General features: G+C 45.4%; 1 protein-coding gene and 1 long non-coding RNA gene across 5 annotated transcripts in view; one reads left to right on the top strand and one right to left on the bottom strand.

The window, feature by feature from the left end:
• Window positions 1–19,202, bottom strand: part of RBM20 (RNA binding motif protein 20) — a 125,198-nt gene that overhangs the window by 39,957 nt on the left and 66,039 nt on the right. The gene's annotated exons all lie outside the window — the stretch shown is intronic.
• On the top strand, window positions 5,728–6,307 carry LOC136010679 (uncharacterized). Its single transcript, XR_010610958.1, has 2 exons — window positions 5,728–5,811; window positions 6,002–6,307. It is a non-coding gene; the product is annotated as an uncharacterized LOC136010679 (long non-coding RNA).

Here is a 19,202-nt window from a genome sequence, read left to right as displayed (position 1 = left end):
CCACGGGCTCTGCTGGGACTCACAATGCAAGGGCAAAAGCAACACAAAACCTCCACATCCTTAGTGTAGTATTTGAGGAGTTATCTCAGCAGGTCTCTTCCCGTTCCTGATGCATCATTGTTAAACCAAAGCTTTTCAAATAGCAAGTTTTGCACCTTCCTAAGCCAAAAGTTTGTGTGCTTTACATTTAGATGGCAAAATTATTGATCTTTCTGATATTTCACATTATTCAAAAAAGACCACAGACACAAAAATGCAATTTTTTTGTCCCTGCCTCTAACATACCGCAGTATGTAATCCGAATAAGAAATAAATGAGCTGTTCTCCCATATCCAAAGATCAAAATAAGCCAAATATTCCTATTTTTGCCTGTGGGACATTAGCCCCTTCAGCCCATCAGACCACTCTCCTTATGGCTGTTTAGTTGGCCATGCTACTAACCTCCTGGGACACGCAAGGGCTTGTTAAACTTTCTCCTTGCAATTAACAGCATTAGCCTGGAAACGTTTTACAGTAGCAGTGGCAATTCTATATGTGACATGATCCTTCTATGGAAGATGCCGTTTCCAAAATCGCTTTGTATTAAGGCAAACCACAAGCTAAACCAGCTTGTTAACACACACCTCTTACCTTTAAATAAAAACTTATAATCCTGTAATACTTCACACTTGCTCAGAGTGGAGTCCAGAGGGGTCTCCATCCGTGTTTTTCTTTCTTTCTTGCCTTCTTTCTTCCTTCCTGTGCCATGTCAGAGAGCTCTCCCCACCTCTCCAAAGCAGAAAACTACTGTTCAAGTTTCTGGCTTTTCTATAAATAAAAAAGCCTTTAAGAAATGGCAAAAACTGTGACCGAACGGGGAAAGGCGCCTAACAGGTGGTCCAAGTGTGTTCCTTCACACATGCAACTCTCATCAGGAAACAGCGGAAAATTCAGGGGAAGGAGAAGGAATTAGCAAAACCTATGGGGCTTTTCTGCAGCCTGTCACATCATCCCCCAGCACAGGCAACCTCACGCTCTCCTCTGCATCTGCATTGCATTAGACAGGATGAGGAAACACAAACCAACTTTCACTTGAATATGAACTCTCCACTTCATGTCACCCTCAGGACAATCACGTGAATCACATATGGCGAACTCAGCCTGGGAACTGCGCTAGGACCTTTCCGGCCGGGAGCAGAGCTAATCCTCACCGCTGCCCGCATATGGCTTGTGACTGAGCGCCGCAGGTTCCTCCCTGCCTGCAGCTGCTGGCCCAATCGGCGGCACGAGCAGGGCCAACTGGATTGTGTCAGCAGATGGACTTGCATTTTTTCCATCGAGTCGGAGCAGGCCAGTAATGAAGGGAAGCAAGGCAAGTAACAGGGGTGATTTGATTTCAGAACTTGCTACCTAGCGCGCAGGCTGCATGCTCGCGGATCTCTTTAGAGTGAGAAAAAGATTCACTCTCCCAGCTCCACGGTTCTCCCTAACCTGCATTTGCATCTGTCATCAGATACTCGTGTTTCCCTTCACACCCAGGAAACAACTTGTCCCAAAACAACAGCGTTCCAGTCAATCTGGCAAGTCTCATCCCTGTGGCATGTCCTTGCCTAGTCTGTTTGCTAAGCTAGGATTAAAAAAGAGAAAGAAGAAGAAAAGAAAGAAACCAGCAGCTAGTCCTCTCCCCACCCCCTTAGGAAAGACCTGCCATTCAGAATAGATGGGTTACCATTTGCTATAATGAACCTTTCCAGTCTTTTCTGCTACCTCAATTGAAAGTCATAAATGTAATAAAAAGTAATAACAAATAAATCATAAAGTAATAAAAAGTAAAAAATAAACATTACTTTTGAAAGTGAATCCACCTCAGAGGGAGACAGTGAAGCCTCTCAACTGGTTAAATTTCAGCTGGGAGCCCTCTCACAGTTTTCAGATAGCAACGATGTGCACTAGCAATACCTACCTTGTAGGCACATGCAGGTCTCTCAAATTCCTGATGCTCTCTGCTAAGGTAATATGATGCTTCCAGGGGCTGGTGAGACTAGAACAGCTCATTGCAGTCTTTGAAGTATTAGTGGGGGTAAGGGCAAAAAATACATTCAGACCACTTGTATCACGAAGAAAAAAACATCCTCAAAGATGGAGTAATGCAGCTGAGAACAAATTTTAACTGAGCAGTTGGCACACGTGGAGCGAAATAGCTCGGTTGACGGCAATAACATATCTGATGAGCAACTGTAAGTCCTGTAGTGCGGCTCTTCAGGAAATTTTGCTCTCTAACACTCTACTTGGGGACTGTTTCTGCATGGCTTTCTAATCGACAGGCCAGTGCTTTCTTATCAATTGCCCATCATAACATCTGGACTCTCAAATCTCTTACTGCATTTAAAAAACTTTCTCTATGACAGCAAGCACAGTTTCAGATCCTGCCCCTATCTCCGGGTTCCTGGATCATAGTATTACTGTTACAAAACCCATCAGTACGTCATTTGGGAAACATCCTGAGAAGTCAGACGCATTGGTGCAAGCCAAGCAGGGATGTGACGGATCAATTTGAATATTTAAACAGCAGAATTAAAAAGAAAATAAATGGGCAGCCATCTCTAGGTATGGGAGCATCCCTACTCAGAGGAGATTACTGCATAAACAACACATCCTGATGTCCGATGGAATATGAGCCTGAAAATCCCTTGGTATAAGCTACCATCTACAGGGTGGGGGACGGAAGAAGCTCATCTCCATGTCCCACAAAAAATTAGCTTTATAGTTGTCGTGGTTTAAACCGATCCACACATCGTCCACTCACCCCCCCCCGGCCCTCCCCACTCCCGGAGGGATGGGGAGGAGAATCAGGAGAATGCAGCTCCCACAGAACAGCCCAGCAACCAAGGTACAACACAAACCACTACTGCTACCACCAATGACAATATTGATAAGAGAAAATAACAAGAGAATACGATACCACCGCCGAACGAGTTCGAAACCCCGAAGAGAGAGTGTGCCCTTCCGGGTAACTCCCAGTTACCTCCCTGGCCATGGCATGCTGTGGTATGGAATACCTCTTTGGCTAGTTTGGGTCAAGTGTCCTGTCTGTGCTTCCTCCCGGCCTCCCTCGTCCCCAGCAGAGCATGAGGCTCACAAAGTCCTTGGCCAGAATAAACATTACTTAACAACAATTAAAAACAATCGGTGTTATCAGCTCTCTGCCCAGGCTGGAAGTCAAAACACAGAGCTTGCACCAGCTACTAAGAAGGAGCAAAACGGCTCCTGGTAAATCCAGGACAATAGTCAAGCCTTTTATAATACGTTAAGAAATAAGACACTGGCAGGCAGACAGAATTGTGGTTGGATCTGCTGTAAGAATTCCTGTAACAATCAAATAAGTTATTTTATAGGAGTTTGCTACATCCATCTCGACTTTTACAATGATGTATGCAGTAAAACAGAGCAGTGCTTTCTTCCCTCAAGAAAGAAGAAAAAGAAGCTGCCTTCACAGCTCGTGCAGAAACCTTCACATGTATTTTTCTGCCTTTACTCACAGCCAGTCACTCCTCCTGAGCTCTTATCCTGCTGGGCAGAGTCATATTCAAACAAATGGTTTTAAAAAATCCAGCTACAATTCTTTCTGCAGCTGCATTACAGCCTGATTTGTCCAGGACAGGAAACCAGCTTCCTTATTGGGACTGGAATTGGACAACTTCATCAACAGCTTATGACAGACAGGAAAACTGAACATCTGTCTTACATGTCCGTATCTCAAGTAACAAATTAAAGACCAGAAATACTCCACAGGACAGCTATTCCAAAATGTTTGCGTTCCTGGGCATTGACAGCCTTGGAGGACCACTAGCTAACCCGTTCAGAGCTCGTAAGTACTTTTTAACATGTCATCAAGAAACAGGGACAAACCTTGTCATTGTCTTTTAGGATTCTGGGTGCTACTGCTGTCAGACATTAAAACAGGCCCATATCAGCATTTCTAACCTTTGTTTTAGTTGATCAAGTGTCCATAGAGACTACAGCTACAAAGTTCAGCAGTACCAAATCTAACTGCCGATATAAACAATCCAGAATACAGGGCAGTGCTGCTGTCAGGGTCAGGGTCATGCCTGCTCCCCAGCATCAGACCTGCTGGGATGAGCTGTAAAACCTGGGTTTGAGAGGGTCACACCACCCTCTGAGTGTCATGGCATGAGACATCCGTGTTACACTTAAGGTCAGTGATCCTTTCTAGTCAAGAGAACCTCTACCAAGCTGAGATGACAAACACAAACCTCCAAATGCCCAGAAGGAAGCATGCAGGATTTGCTTGTTTATTCCTATCCACGCTTATTCTGCAGTTGGTTCAACTACAGTGCTAATCAAGTACTTTAACAGAAATATATTAGCTCCATAGAAAATACGATTTAGCAGAGAAAATAGTTAGATATTAAATAGGACCAGTAAATCCCCAGTCACCCATGTGTGCAATGTGGGCTGAAAACATTTCACTGCAGAGAAGCGCCAGCCTTCTGCACTACTGCTGGCAGGTTCCCATCTACAGCCAGAGAATGGTTACCTGCTTTAATGATGTTATTCCTGCTCTTTTGTCATTTCTGCTGGGTTTTGTATTGTAGTCCACAGTGAATGCAGTGGTTCATTACCACACAGGGAAACAATCTGGACTGGGACAGCAGCTGAAGATAGTGTAAATGTTAAATGCCATTTTATAAAGAGATCTTAAGCTGTTTCCGTAAGTGCCTTGTTTTTGAATTACCTACTTGGGTTACATAAAATCCTCCAGCACAACAGATCAGTCTTGAAGAACTTCTCTGTCATCACATTTAGTAAGCCTTCAGTTGGGTCTTCTGGCTATGTTCTGGCCTGTGGTCTCTGTGTTGCTGATACCATCAGATGCTTTCGCCTCCTGATTTGTCTACTGAAGTCAAATCCTCCTTCATAAGTGGAGTTTGAAAGAGAATAATACACACAATAAGCTCTGCTGCACACTCCAGCATTAGTATATGGACAATTCAAAGAGGGCTACCTAGACGTCATTGATGAAAACTCAGTAACAAAGCATTTAGTTGGGTTTTGTCCTGTTTGGCCATAGACCTGGAAAAGGAGGACACAGCCAGCTAGGCTTTTACCACTACAGGATGGTGTTTACTGCAAGACTTCTTGTCCTGCTCAGCTATTCTCACCTAATGCAACACGCGGATTTTTGTACAAACTCCAAACACTGCAGAGCTGCCATCAATTTGCAGCACAGTAAGGGTTCATTAGTTTTCTCCTCTAGCAACGAGTGTGGCTCAAATACGTGGGGCCACCACAGCTCAGCTCTTCAATAGCTCTGTCGGGAGCGCGCAGTACGGTACGCAAAATATCTCTTTCCCTGTCTTATATGTCAGTCCTGGGGGGTGTGATGAAGACAGCCAGTCCCAAGTGCCCTGTGCCAAGCTACATGTGAGCATCACACTCTGCTGTCCCTTTGCATGCCTGGCTGGATTAGCCGATGTCAACAAGAGAGTTACACCCTCCCCTACATGGACACATACGGGGAGTCCAACTCCACACACACCATGGGTAGGGACTGGGGGGACAGGATGGACAAAGCACATGCTCCAGGCCCTGGGAAGAAATGGCAATCAAGTTCTGACTCTTGAAACGGTATCAGAGCTCCTTGAAACAGAGCCAGCACCTTCCCCTGGGGCGGAGCGCACGCACTGAGCAGATTCTGCTCTGAGTAGAAGTCTCCTGATAGCAAGGCGCAGGAGAGCCCAGCACTTCAGTGCTGCCAGCCTTCTTGGGTCCTCATCGCTCGTCCTCTCTGGGGTTTGCACAGCTGGTGTGGTGAGTACAGCGGCACTTGAGCATCCGACAATGGTGCTGAGGAGGAAAGGCTCAATGATCTGCCCAGTCTGGAGGATCTTCAGTTTCTGTATGTGGTGTATTCACCACCATGAAAGCAGAAGACAGTAGGAAATAAACTCAGATTGTGTCCAGTGCTTCCCCTGTCCATCACACATTATGTTTGTTACAGAGATGGCTGCTGAGCATAAGCGATGACATGCCAACGGCCCTCTTGGCCTCCAAGGAGGGGAAGGAGAACAAGCAACACCAAGTCTATAAATGGATCATGCAGTGAAGAGAAGTGTTTAAAATGAAGTTAAAGGCAGGCTCAAAGTTGCCCTAAGGTGGTAAGCCCAGGGGCGGAGCAGAAAATGAAAACGTCAACAAGAATGCAAGCAGGATGGACAGTTAAATGGGTGTTCTTCCATCTGATACATACACCTTAAATAAAAAACATGATACTGAAGTATTTTCAAATAAAGCAGCTGAACACGAATGTGAAATGCTGCACGCAAATCACAGGAATAAGCCTGAGATTTAAATATCAACACTGACATATAGGATGAGCCATTTTAATAACATCTCCGTTCTGCTGCTCCCCAGGAAAACACGCTGATACGGGCTGGGAAATCTGAGGAGCAGCTCATGTGATGCAGACTTCTGACATTCCCCCAGACGTGACTAAGCTTAAACAAGTGGCATTATCTGGTGTATTTGAAAGCAAGATGTGAACAACATGATCGTGGGGCTTTTTTTGGTACCACACAAAATGTTCTGGTTTGGATGGGGTTTGTGAAGTGAGGGATATTACAAACAAGTTTAAATTTGCCTGTGGCTTTTATAGTCTTGCCAGCCTGAACTGAGAGTGCTGCGAGTTAATAACATGAACGTAAAGAACAGCAGTTGTGTGAATATGCCTATAATTGAGCTGACACCAGATACCACAACCAAAATAACTACGATTCCTATTACAGAAAACACAACCTTAGCTAGAAATAGAGCCTGAAGTGGGCAATCTTAGTCAGTTTTAGAAGTTTTACATCATTACAAATACGCTGATATCTAAAGCGTGCTACTTCCAAATGCAGGATTAAATAGTGGGTCATCACAAACACTCTTTTCCGGTTGTGAAGCTGAACACGCAAGTGAGCTTTGTGTTAACTGAAAAGTGAATAAAAGGGAACTGAAAATAAATGTATGATGAGAAGCCCAGATGCTAATACCCTGATATGTGTGCACAGCTCAGGAACACGAAGCTCAAATAGCACTTAAGCCCTCCACACAAGCCCACCCTAAAGGCACACAGCGCGCTGCCCAGAGCTCCTGCATGGCAGTAATTTTGTTCTACATTCATAGGAACTTTAAAAAAAAAATAATAATCTTGAGATTATTTTTAAGACTTCTGCTTCTGAAGAAATCAGAGCAAAAAGGTTTAACCAGCCTGGTTAAAATCACAAGGTCAGGGCTGATCTCTGGGCATCAGAATAATTCCTTTAACAACAAGAAGTGACAGCAGCTGACTTTTTATTGCCCAATTCTTCAAAAAGCTCACCTGTCTCGGCAACAGTTGCAGAGGTAGTAACCACCTTCCTAAATCCGATACAATCCCAGCCTGGTTTGGATTGGAAAGGACCTTAAAAATCACCCAGTTCCAACCCCCTACCACAGGCAGGGACACCTTCCGCTAAACCACGTTACTCCAAGCCCCATCCATCCTGGCCTTGAACACTGCCAGGGATGGGGCAGCCACAGCTTCTCTGAGCACCCTGTGCCAGCGCCTCAGCACCCTCATAGGGAAGAATTTCTTCCTTCTATCTAGTCTGAACCTACTCTCTTTCAGTTTCCCCTTGCCCTGTCACTACAGGTAAAAAGCTTTTCTCTAGATTTCTTGTCAGCCCTTTTAGGCACTGGAAGGCGCAATAAGGTCTCCCCAGAGCCTTCTCTTCTTCAGGCTGCTCAAGCCCAGCCCTCTTAGCTTATAATCAGTATAATCTCATTTTATAATCAGAATTATTATCTCTATTAATTATCTCAGCTAATAAAGTTAATTATTTTCTTATTAGTGGTTTATTTGGTTTGGGGTTTTTTGTTTGGTTGGAGTTTTTTTGCAGGGATCACGTCACTGCATTTAGACCATAAAGTCAGAAGGAGCCCTCTCACTTGCTTATTGAACTTACGCACAGAAGAGGCAACTACAAACCTACTGTTATGCATTATATCTTTTCATTAGTTATAATTGCTTTTTAAAAGATTTTCTACACGTACATGGTGTGAAGTTAAACGCAGCCTCTTCAGATACAAAACAATGCATGTTTTCCATCTATTTCCGTTTTCCATTTCTCATTTCTAATCTTTCCCAGCTAGATTTTCACATTTAGTTCAGAACTGAGATGCTCGCTGGCTGATGCTGCCACCCAATGGCTTTTTAGTCATCAGCAGCATAAAAAGATCTAATAAAGCAGATGTAATGTGAACCAGTTCTGCTTCTGCTATAGGAACAGAAAGTGTCTGCGTAGGACACTTCCACTAAAGAGATATTATGAAAAATGACCCTATAAAATACACGTTAAAAATACTCCTTTGACGAAGGTGCAGGGGAAGAAAGTCCCCAGAATTTCAGCTGAGTGTTCCTACTATCATCTCCAGCAATAAACACGGGCGAGCAATTCAGCTCTCATGGACACCACATCCTGCACCCAGTGCTCAGCCAGGCCCTTCTGAAGATGTTGCCCCACTGCAGAAGAAGGGATAAACACCCGCTTCCTCCTTCCCTTGCACATCAGTCCCTCTTCAGTAACAGGAGCTGCCTCTGGGCAGTTTTCTTCCCAGACATTTAAGATCCAACCCAGATTTCCAAATGGAGAAACTGAGTGCTCAGTTTACACAGCAACAAAATACTTATTCCCAGGTGCTGTGACCGGTGCTGGGTATAGGACAGGGGAAGCTGTGTGGATGGACAGCACCCCCGAAAGCCTGGCTACACTTTAGCCCTACTGACATAAAGCAAATGGACCTCAGGAGTTTTTAATTCGGGGGGGGGGGGGGGAGAAGGATCCAATAAGTTACCTTGTGATCTCTGAAGAGAGAGAGAAAGCAAAAGGGCCTTTAAGAAGAGAAGCAAAAGGAAATAAAAGGCCAAGACTGAGGAGAAATGGAAAACTCTGGCTTCATTGCTGCACTCAAGTCCACAGGAGATTGCTTTGCCCATGGAGAACCCCACAGTGGAGAAAGCACTACAAAGCTTCCTGCAAGGAAGGAACTGAGGGTTTGTCACTGCCAGCCTGGTGCATGCTTTGAGCTTGCCTCTGCGTAATGGGGGTTTCCTTTCATTTCCCTCTCCAATCTCAAATGGTCCTAAATATGTCTCCCCAGGGGACAGCCTGACCACGTTTGTGAGCACCATTTCCCTTGCAGCCAGGCAGGATCATACTGGAGCTGTATGGCCCTTACCAGACAGAGCTCAGATAAACACCAGCCTCAAACTGCTCCTGACCGAGAGCCAAACACCAACACCCATCAACAACATGGGGCAAACCCCACCGAGTTACATTGAAACTTGCAGGGAGAAGGACTCCAACAAGAACAAGCGACTGTTTTTCTCTGAAAGGCCACATGCAGCAGAAATATGATTGTGCATTATTATACATGCACTAAGATCCCAAAAGATTCTACTTTAATGCACAATTCAATTAACAGCGTACTGACTAATAACCAATTCCTTCTGTCATCTGGTTGTTAACAAACCAACCTGATCCTGCTTTATTTTCTCACTCTATATATGGTCATTAACAAGCCTTTGCATGTGCATTTGCTGTGTCAGAAGTAATACTACAGTTATAAAACCGTTCCCTTCAATATAGCAGCAAATTATTTTCCACACCCAAATTATCAGCAGTAAAACCTTCTTCCTCTTATACAAAGATGTTTAAGTACTTTATTCTGTACTCACAGCAGTTTAAGACATCCAAAGGAAAACACTGAGATAACAGGGGGGCTACAACTGGTCTTACTGCCGTGCACGTGTGCAAGGCATCCCTCCCCCCAGACTGGTACTTGAAGAGTGAAAGCGGAACAACCACTAGATGGGGATGTCTGGCTTCAGGATGTAACAAACCCAAGAGGAGCCTCAGTCAGCCCGAGATGGCTTTTTCAGAGTATTGGGAAAAAGAGTGGGGAAAAGAGAGGGGGAAAGAAGAGAAGGGGAAAGAAGAGAGGGGGAAAGAAGAGAGGGGGAAAGAGAAGGGGAAAGAAAGTCAATGCACTTGCCTTCTCTTTGTCTTTCTCTGACTGAAAGGCCAACAAATTGATTGATATTGTGCAAAGGATAAATAAACAGTATGAGAAAAAAAAACAAACAACAGGCAGAAGCAGTATCAGGTCAATGTGCTTAATCCCAAACTGACCCGATGGTAGTGCACCTCCGCTGACCCCCCGGCAGGTTCTCACACTTCTGACCATCTCTTTTTTCCGACAAGGTACCTTTTGTGGCTTCATCTGCTCTTGGTCCTCCTCTTGTCTTGCCAGCCCAAGAGCAGGGTGCTCATTTCCACCCTGCTAACCTTACGGTCCTCTCCCTCCAGCATTTGGTGGTCAAATTTTGCTGCTTCTCAATCTGTGCCTTTTTCCTTTCAGGTTAGAGCTAAAAGTTCAGCACGCACCTCTCCTGTTTCAGTTAACGGGTCAGCCATCCTTTCCTAACATTTGCATGCCCCATGGCAGAGCTCGTGAACATACTTTCTCGCTCTTCAAATGGTTCCACAGGTCCCAGGGCATGAAGGCTGTATTACCAATCCTCACCTTCAAACTCTTCACAGCACTGGCAATGCTCTTCTCCTTCCCACTTCGCCAGCTTTGGGGCCAATTTGCTCACTTGCCCCTCTTCCTCCTTATGAATGAAATGCCCTCTGTACTGAAATCTAAAGCCCCTTTTCCCTCTATCTTCAAACCTCCTCTTCTAGTACTTCCCTTTTCTGCAGTGCCTAAAAGCAAGTGGCCAAACAATCCCAGACAAGTGGAGCAGTGAGGAACTACTCAGAGATACTTCAAATATTTCATACATCGTTTAAAAATTCTAGTATATATCAAGAGAAGGAGGCACACAGGGCTCCTTCTGCGTGCTTGCCTTTTGTTTGTTGGTCTTAGCTTGTCATTGCAAGAGAACCTGATTACACCTTCCCATAGATGCAGACATTCCTATGCAGGAGCAATACATATCTGAACGTAATGACTTCCTTTGAAAGAACATGTGAGAATTTCACACCAGCTTTTCATACACTTAAGAACAAAGCCACAGAAGATCATAGAATCAGAATCATAGAATAGTTAGGGTTGGAAAGGACCTCAAGATCATCCAGTTCCAACCCCCCTGCCATGGGCAGGGACACCTCACACTAAACCATCCCACACAAGGCTTCATCCAACCTGGCCTTGAACACCGCCAGGGATGGAGCACTCACAACATCCCTGGGCAACCGATTCCAGTGTCTCACCACCCTAACGGGAAAGAATTTCCTCCTTATATCCAATCTAAACTTCCTCTGTTTAAGTTTTAACCCGTTACCCCTTGTCCTGTCACTACAGTCCCTGACAAAGAGTCCCTCCCCAGCATCCCTATAGGCCCCCTGGATCTTCCTTTTTTGCCTCAGCTGAAAACTATTTACTCACATGAAAGCCCTCTAACCAATATTTGTAAGCACTAAAACAGACATCAAATCATTTAAACCTTTCAGTGATTGTTTTCCTTTGTCCCAAGGTAAAAGATTATGAACAAAACACCACTGTTTATTGCTTTAAAAGTAGCTGGGCATCTCCTTTCAAACACCATTGTGTGAGAGTGAAAAGTGGTGGAAAAGTAAGAAAAACAGTTGTAAAAAGGTTTCCTTCAACTTAATGTGCCAAACCTTTGATTTATTTCTAAAGCTGCTTTTCAGAGGTGACACGGGTCAGGTTTTCAAACTCTAAGAAAACAAAAGAGAAACAGTTCATGTTCAATGTATTTCGTCACGCGTTTCAACTTACTGGAAAGCAAAGATAAATACAGAAGGCACTGCAGGCTGTGTTCTTGATCTACCATTCGTCTTGGCCAAAGATAAAATATTTATTGATCTCAGCATTACCGACACAGCCTCCGCTGGGAAGTTGCTGTAACATATTTGAGATCTGAGAAGATGCTGTTAACGTTCACATGGGAGCCTCAGAGCATTTACAGTACAAGATTAGTCCAAAATTTGCACATCAATGTGTCATACCACAGTGACAGAATAAAGCTTCTCGATATAATTAAAAATAGATTTACATGAAGACCACATTTTAATCTGCTTTTCAAACACCTATTCAAAATCAACTGCAAGACAAGGTCACTGCGTGAACCGATCAAGACTCATCTGGGGTGTCTTAAAGTGCTCCCCTACCTCGTTTTCAACTACAGGCACTGGCTACAATTGAAAACTTCCACACATAGAAACATAGAATCATAGAATAGTTAGGGCTGGAAAGGACCTTACGATCACCTGGATCCAACATCTGTACTGATGAACGTTCAGACAGGATCATTACAGACTCACACACTCTGCAGCATCTGCCTATGAAGGGGCACTTCACCATTTGTGAGGCACAGCATTGCCCCGTGCTCTGGTCCCGCTCAGTGTTTTGTGTAGCCAATTAGGCTGTGGAATTCCCTCCCATCAAGCATGAAGAATATAATTCAGCGCATTACGCTTGAGCATACCAGTATCTGGGTGGGCAGTCCGATTTATTAAAAGAATAACTATATGTGATCGTCAGAAAAGACTTTAACTACAGCTCCATGAAAGATCCAGTGCAGAGATCTCTTGAGGAGCTGTGGACAATACTCCCAAAAGGAAACCTGAGACCATCCTCGGAATTATAACATCATCCACTACAGCAAGGAAGCATAAAACAGCTCATTAGCAGCCCTATCGAGTGACAGACCTAAAGCCAGCTCCAAAGTTGCCCACACCTGTCTGCCTGTAAGTGCCTGCCAAAAAGCCAAATTCCACTGGGGAAAGAATCCTTGTCCCTCTTCTACATCTGGATCTTGCAACCCCGATATGCCCCAGGGAACTGCAGGTTTTCCATCAGCAGGGTGCACAGCTAGTGAGAGAAGATGAGCAGATGCTAGAAGATCCCTCTCCCCAAAATGAGCAAATTCCACAGTACTGTATTTCAAATGTGAAAACCCAAAATGCCAGTGAAAATATCCATCATTTTAAGTAGTCCAGCAAAGATTACACAGTGCTATTGAATACATCTTGTTCGTCTATAACCTGAAAATGCACAAGCCCTACTATTATCTTAGGAACTCATTTACAGTTGGCACCCTGAGATGTTCCTTTGACAAATGAGAAGCAAGCTGTATTCATAACATAATAGTTACTTTATAGTTTCACACCGAACTCCAACACCACAGTGAAAAGCCTCAAGTGTAATAAAACTAAGCAGAACTCTCGAAAGCAAGCCAGAAAATCTATCTTTCCACACCATCATTCATGACGATGTGAATCCTTCATTAATCCCCAAGGATCTGTATTCTAGAAACAGTGGGATTTTTAACATGCTTTATGTACAGACCTCAGGAACAACCTATCAAGAAATGTGATAGGAGAAATTAAACTAACAATTGCCATTCACACGCAAGTACCCATCAGAGCTGCAGTGAGTGATTCTATCCAGACTCCAACCAGCATGCCCACATCATACTACACTCCACAGGAGATGGGAACAGTTCCCATGGGTTAGAATCCAGGCATTGTATCCTTGAGGAAATCTTCTCTAACTGTAGCAAACTGTTAGACAAATTACTTGAAACTGATGATTACACAGCATGCAAGTTTTTTCAGACAATTTAATGAGAAATGTCACCTGTCTGCAGTGGTGTCTTGCAAGTGTGAAAAAGGACTCCTCTCTAATGCCAGCACTGTTTGTTTTCCTTCCTGATGTAATTAGCATCATTACTATCAGAATTTGCTGCAGCTTTACAGTAAAAGACATAAAACTAGCTGCAATAGAGCTGTAGTAGTACACAGCTGTAGTAAGACCAGTACCACAGATCCTACACAGCAGAAGGCTATTAAACAGCGTAAAAGTAGAACTCCTCACTCTGCCAAAACCCAGCAAAGCACCAAATAAAGTCATTTGCAAGCCTGCATATAAGAAGTTTTCAGGAGAAATTACAGTCTTGTAAGAAGTAGAAGGTAGAAGAAACCTTCTTGACTCTTCCCTAAACAATTCTTTCCCTTCTACTGCAAGAATATAAACTCATGGGGTTTGGTTTTTTCCCTATATATTAAACTAGGTTTTAAGTTTTGATCTCAAACAATATTGCACCCAAATAGGTGAAGACATAGAGAGAAGACTGGGAGAGAAAAGGATTTCTTAACAGCTTGAGCTGCTTGATCATTTCACTGCAATTCCCCCATTGCCTAGAACTGCCTTAAAGCCAATTCTCACAAGAACTGCCTAGTTGTAATGTAAAGAAAAGATGCATTAATACTGGAGGACGATTTCACCATGGTCTAGTTGGAGGCATCCCTGCCCATGGCAGGGGGGGTGTAACTAGATCATCTTTAGGTCCTTTCCAACCCAAACCATTCTGTGATTCTCTCTCTCTTAGATTACAAAGACCTGTTGTCGTGGTTTAAACCCAAACACAAACCTCGTCCACTCACTCCCCCCCCTTCTTGCCCTCCCCCTGCTTCTGGAGGGACGGAGAAGAGAATCAAAAAGAATGCAACTCCCACGGGTTGAGATAAGAACAGTTTAGTAACTAAGGTATAACACAGATCACTACTGCTACCACCAATGATAATAATGATAAAGGAAATAACAAGAGGAAAGAATACAACACCTCAACACCAGCCGACCAATAACTCACCCCACTCCCCCCAGCCAAGCACCGACCGATACCTCCTCCAACCCTCCAGTCCCTCTACCCCTTCCGGGTCCCTCCAAGTTACATCCTGGGCATGACGTGCTGTGGAATGGAATACCTCTTTGGCTAGTTTGGGTCAGGTGTCCTGTCTCCGCTTCCTCCCGGCCTCCCCTCCTCCCTGGCAGAGCATGAGGCTCAGAAAGTCCTTGGCCAGACCAAACATTCGAGCAGCAACTGAAAACATCGGCGTTATCACCACTGTTCCAAGGCCAAAAGATCAAAACACAGCACTGTACTAGCTCCTAAGAAGGAGAAAAATGACTGCTGCTGCTCAACCCAGGACATTATCCACCCCTTATTCCATACCATTCACGTCATGCTCAGATCCCACATCTTCAATATGCCATCACTCTTACATATATATATACATCTACATACACACAGAGAAAAAGATCATTTCTTAGTGCATGGACCTATAAAGCTGCTGAGTCCATCTGGTCCATGATGTCAGGCGCCATCTCTTGTTACAGTCTCTCAGAGCAGGAGAGGCTGTGTGCAGTGTTCACACTCATGAATAACCTGGGCAATAGTGTCCATTGCTAAGTCCACCCCTCGATCATGAATCCATCTCTATGTTGCATCTCTGCCCTGATGGCCTGAAGTGTCATGGCCCACCAGGCTCAAAACAATTCACTGTCCCCTTCAGCAGTTTCTGCAGCTTGTTGCTGGGGACTCCATAGAGCTGCCTTCCATCTCTGACGCTTCCAAAGCACTGGAGGGGCCCAGTGGACCAGATACTCGCTCATACTGTCCCACACACTCTGCCACTCACGACTGTCCAGCCTTGGGGAAGATCTCTTGGTCCTCCCATATTGTGGTCTAACCCCAGACAAGAAGCAAACCTGAGTCTGCTTAACTTCTGAGATCAGACAAAATGGCCGTGGGTAGAACACACTCTGTGTGTGTGCCAACATGCTGATCCCCATCACAATCAGCAGGCAGGTCCCAAGGGTACCCACAGGCCATTCGAACCCTTCAGAACTCTCAAACGATGCTGCTGTGCTTGTTCCTGGGACTGGTGGAGCTGCTGTGCTTGCCGGCTCTCCCACCACCTGCTTTTCTTTCCCTGGGTGCAGCTCTTCCTCCTCTGCCGTGCTGGGAAATGCTGCCCGGGCTCCTGCATCCTCCTGGGGCTCGGCGGGCGGCTTCCGGGGGACGCTCTCGGCCTCCGAGGGACTGGGCTCGGCCGCGGGGCTCGGCTCCTCTGCTGGGCTCGGCTCCTCCGGGGGGCTCGGCTCCTCGGCCGCCTCCTCCCGCTGCTCAGCAGCCGCCTCCTTCCCGGCCTCCGGTCCCGCTCCCGCCGCCGCCTGTTCCCCGGGGCCGCTCTCCCGGGCCGCTTCGGCCGCCGCCGGCTCCCGGGGCCGCTCCCCCTCGGCTCCCCGCAGCCTCACAAAGACGGAGGCGAGGACAAGGGCCGGGGCGGTGAAGAGCAGCGGGGCGGCCGGGTACAAGTCCACGGCCACGTCCATCCCTCCCTGCTCTTGGAGCCCACCCGTATTACAAGCCATTGCCATAAAGTACAGTGAAACAAAAACCTTAGCCCAAGCCCCACACTTGATAAACACTACCACAGGGAATACCGGCTCTAAGTAATGTACTACATTCTGAAGCTCTGAGAGCAAGAGAAACAACTTTGAGAGCCAATAAATCAGCACTGTGACGACTATTAATCTGATCATCTCCGTCGTTATCTCAACCCTTCGTGCCCCACGTTGGGCGCCAAAAAGAACTGTCGTGGTTTAAACCCAAACACAAACCTCGTCCACTCACTCCCCCCCCTTCTTGCCCTCCCCCTGCTTCTGGAGGGACGGAGAAGAGAATCAAAAAGAATGCAACTCCCACGGGTTGAGATAAGAACAGTTTAGTAACTGAGGTATAACACAAATCACTACTGCTACCACCAATGATAATAATGATAAAGGAAATAACAAGAGGAAAGAATACAACACCTCAACACCAGCCGACCAATAACTCACCCCACTCCCCCCAGCCAAGCACCGACCGATACCTCCTCCAACCCTCCAGTCCCTCTACCCCTTCCGGGTCCCTCCAAGTTACATCCTGGGCATGACGTGCTGTGGAATGGAATACCTCTTTGGCTAGTTTGGGTCAGGTGTCCTGTCTCCGCTTCCTCCCGGCCTCCCCTCCTCCCTGGCAGAGCATGAGGCTCAGAAAGTCCTTGGCCAGACCAAACATTCGAGCAGCAACTGAAAACATCGGCGTTATCACCACTGTTCCAAGGCCAAAAGATCAAAACACAGCACTGTACTAGCTCCTAAGAAGGAGAAAAATGACTGCTGCTGCTCAACCCAGGACACCTGTCTAGCAAAAGCCTGAAGCACAATACAGATCCCGAAAGGAAAGTCTGACTGGCCGGCAAGCCAGCCACTGCAGCAACCTGGTACAGAGTCAGCACTTGCACAGGCACCTGAACCTGCCGCTGCCCCTTCCAGATTTAGGAACAAGCCTGCACTGACAGGGGGCAGAGATGAGCCTGGAGCAGGTTTAAGGAGAGAGGCAGCTGGCCTGGGAAGGACACAGGAACTCAGTAATCCAAAGGGCTGTGCTCCTGGCCTGTGTGAAGGCACCTGCAACCCCAGTTGGAGGATGTGAGTGCTCAGAAGCCTGTTGAGTTATGTACTAAGTGGAGCCTGTTAATGCAGTAACAAGTCACATACCCTGGGAAGTGCGTGTGAGAGCAGTTCAAAAGGCTCCTCATTACATGTAGGAGGGCAGTAGCTAACAGGAATCTACTTTCTAGGTTTCCCCTCCCTACCATGGCATTGTGACACTTTTTAACTACTTCCCACTCAGTGCTTTGCCTTTTACCTTAACAAACAAGGAGAAATTTCAAGGAATCCCTAGCTCTGGGAAGGAGGGGGGTTTAAGATTAGTTACCTACCTTATGAAGATAATTAAAGTCAGATCCATTACAAACAGCTGCAGGTTCTTCTAGCACTGGAAAGATGACATCTTTAAAGAAACCCCTGGTGTCTGTAGATGTAAGAGCCTATGGAAGAGCCCAGGGTTGGACGCTTGGTCACACACATGGTCCAAAAGTTAATGCACCAGTCTCTGCCCTGCCATTGCTGAAGCAGAACTTCAAACCCCACTGTCTGCTTGAGATAGTAACTTAAAACCTAACCCATATCCCCCTTTAAAACAACATACACTGACCCAATTCATTGGTTTTTAATGTGTTATGCATAACCAGCGTTCAGCTGCACAGTAGATGGCAGTAAATCTTCACTTGTCCCATTCCAGACCCTCCACCCTCCCTCCAGAATTGAAGGAATTTGTGAACACATTTATGACATCTTCCAACATAATGTAGGAGTAAATTCCTGCTCAGCTACACTCATCTTCAGTCTTTCTCATCAACCTTTTCCCTAGGTGTGCACATACATGATTTTATCATTTCACACATGGCTCATTCCCAGAGCTCTGTCATTATGGGAAAGCAATGGGATGTGCCGAAAGTTTGGCGCTGTTGGATGAAGACTGGCTTATTTCAGCGTAATGTAATCCAAAAACGTATGAAACATAAAACAGAGGATTCTTAATCACAGCTGTAAATGTGTTGACATATACAGAGTGAGGAAGGGAAAAAATATACTTGGTGTTGCTGACAGTATGTCAAATAGCATTAGCAGAAAGAGAAGCAAGCTGCAGCATGGGATTTGGATGACACTTTGGGACACAGAATTGTATCTTGATATAGATTTTCTGCCACAGAAAAGCAATCTCTTCCTGCCAAGCATTTGTAAAGCTCTGAATCTCACTTAAGTTCTCAAATGCTCATCATTTAACCTCTTCTACCAAAGATGCCATTTCGAACTTTAAAATGCTCCATGTCCCAGTTTTCTAAAGGCACATTTGCTGAATCATTTTCCATCTATGGATGTCAGCTCCTAGTAATTTACGGGACACATGTAATTTACACGAAACCAGAAAAATTGAGCTGAGAAAATGGCTTTCACAGAGGGTTTGACCCAGAACACCAATTACTAAAAGCATTTCCAATTCCCTGTCTGATCCTTGCATCAGGCCAGAAATGAGCAAAGGTTTGCCAGAGCAGCTTTTTGATTAAGTTTGCCATCAGCTAAGTGCCCATAATTCCAGTGAAACTGTACCATTCACGGCAGTGAGGAAGGCAGCCTTTAAACGTGCTTTTTCTTCGCAGACTATCACCAGCATACAAATGAAGCTCATCTCCAAACGTATTGGTATGGCTTGTGGTGTTTCAGAGACTTCCATAAAAAGCACTGAGAAACCACAACACCATCTCTCTTTGGATGATACTAATTAAACCAGGTTAATATCGCACTAACTTGCAAGAGCACACAGAAATCTGTTTTGTATCACGTCTTCCTGACAGACTGCATTCCAAAAGAGTTTCAGTGTCAGCTCTCACATTCCCAAAAAGTGCCTTAAAAACCAC

Source organism: Lathamus discolor, chromosome 3 (assembly GCF_037157495.1).
Source record: "Lathamus discolor isolate bLatDis1 chromosome 3, bLatDis1.hap1, whole genome shotgun sequence".
NCBI classification, from domain to species: Eukaryota; Metazoa; Chordata; class Aves; order Psittaciformes; family Psittacidae; genus Lathamus; species Lathamus discolor.
This window is presented reverse-complemented; position numbering and strand designations above follow the sequence as displayed.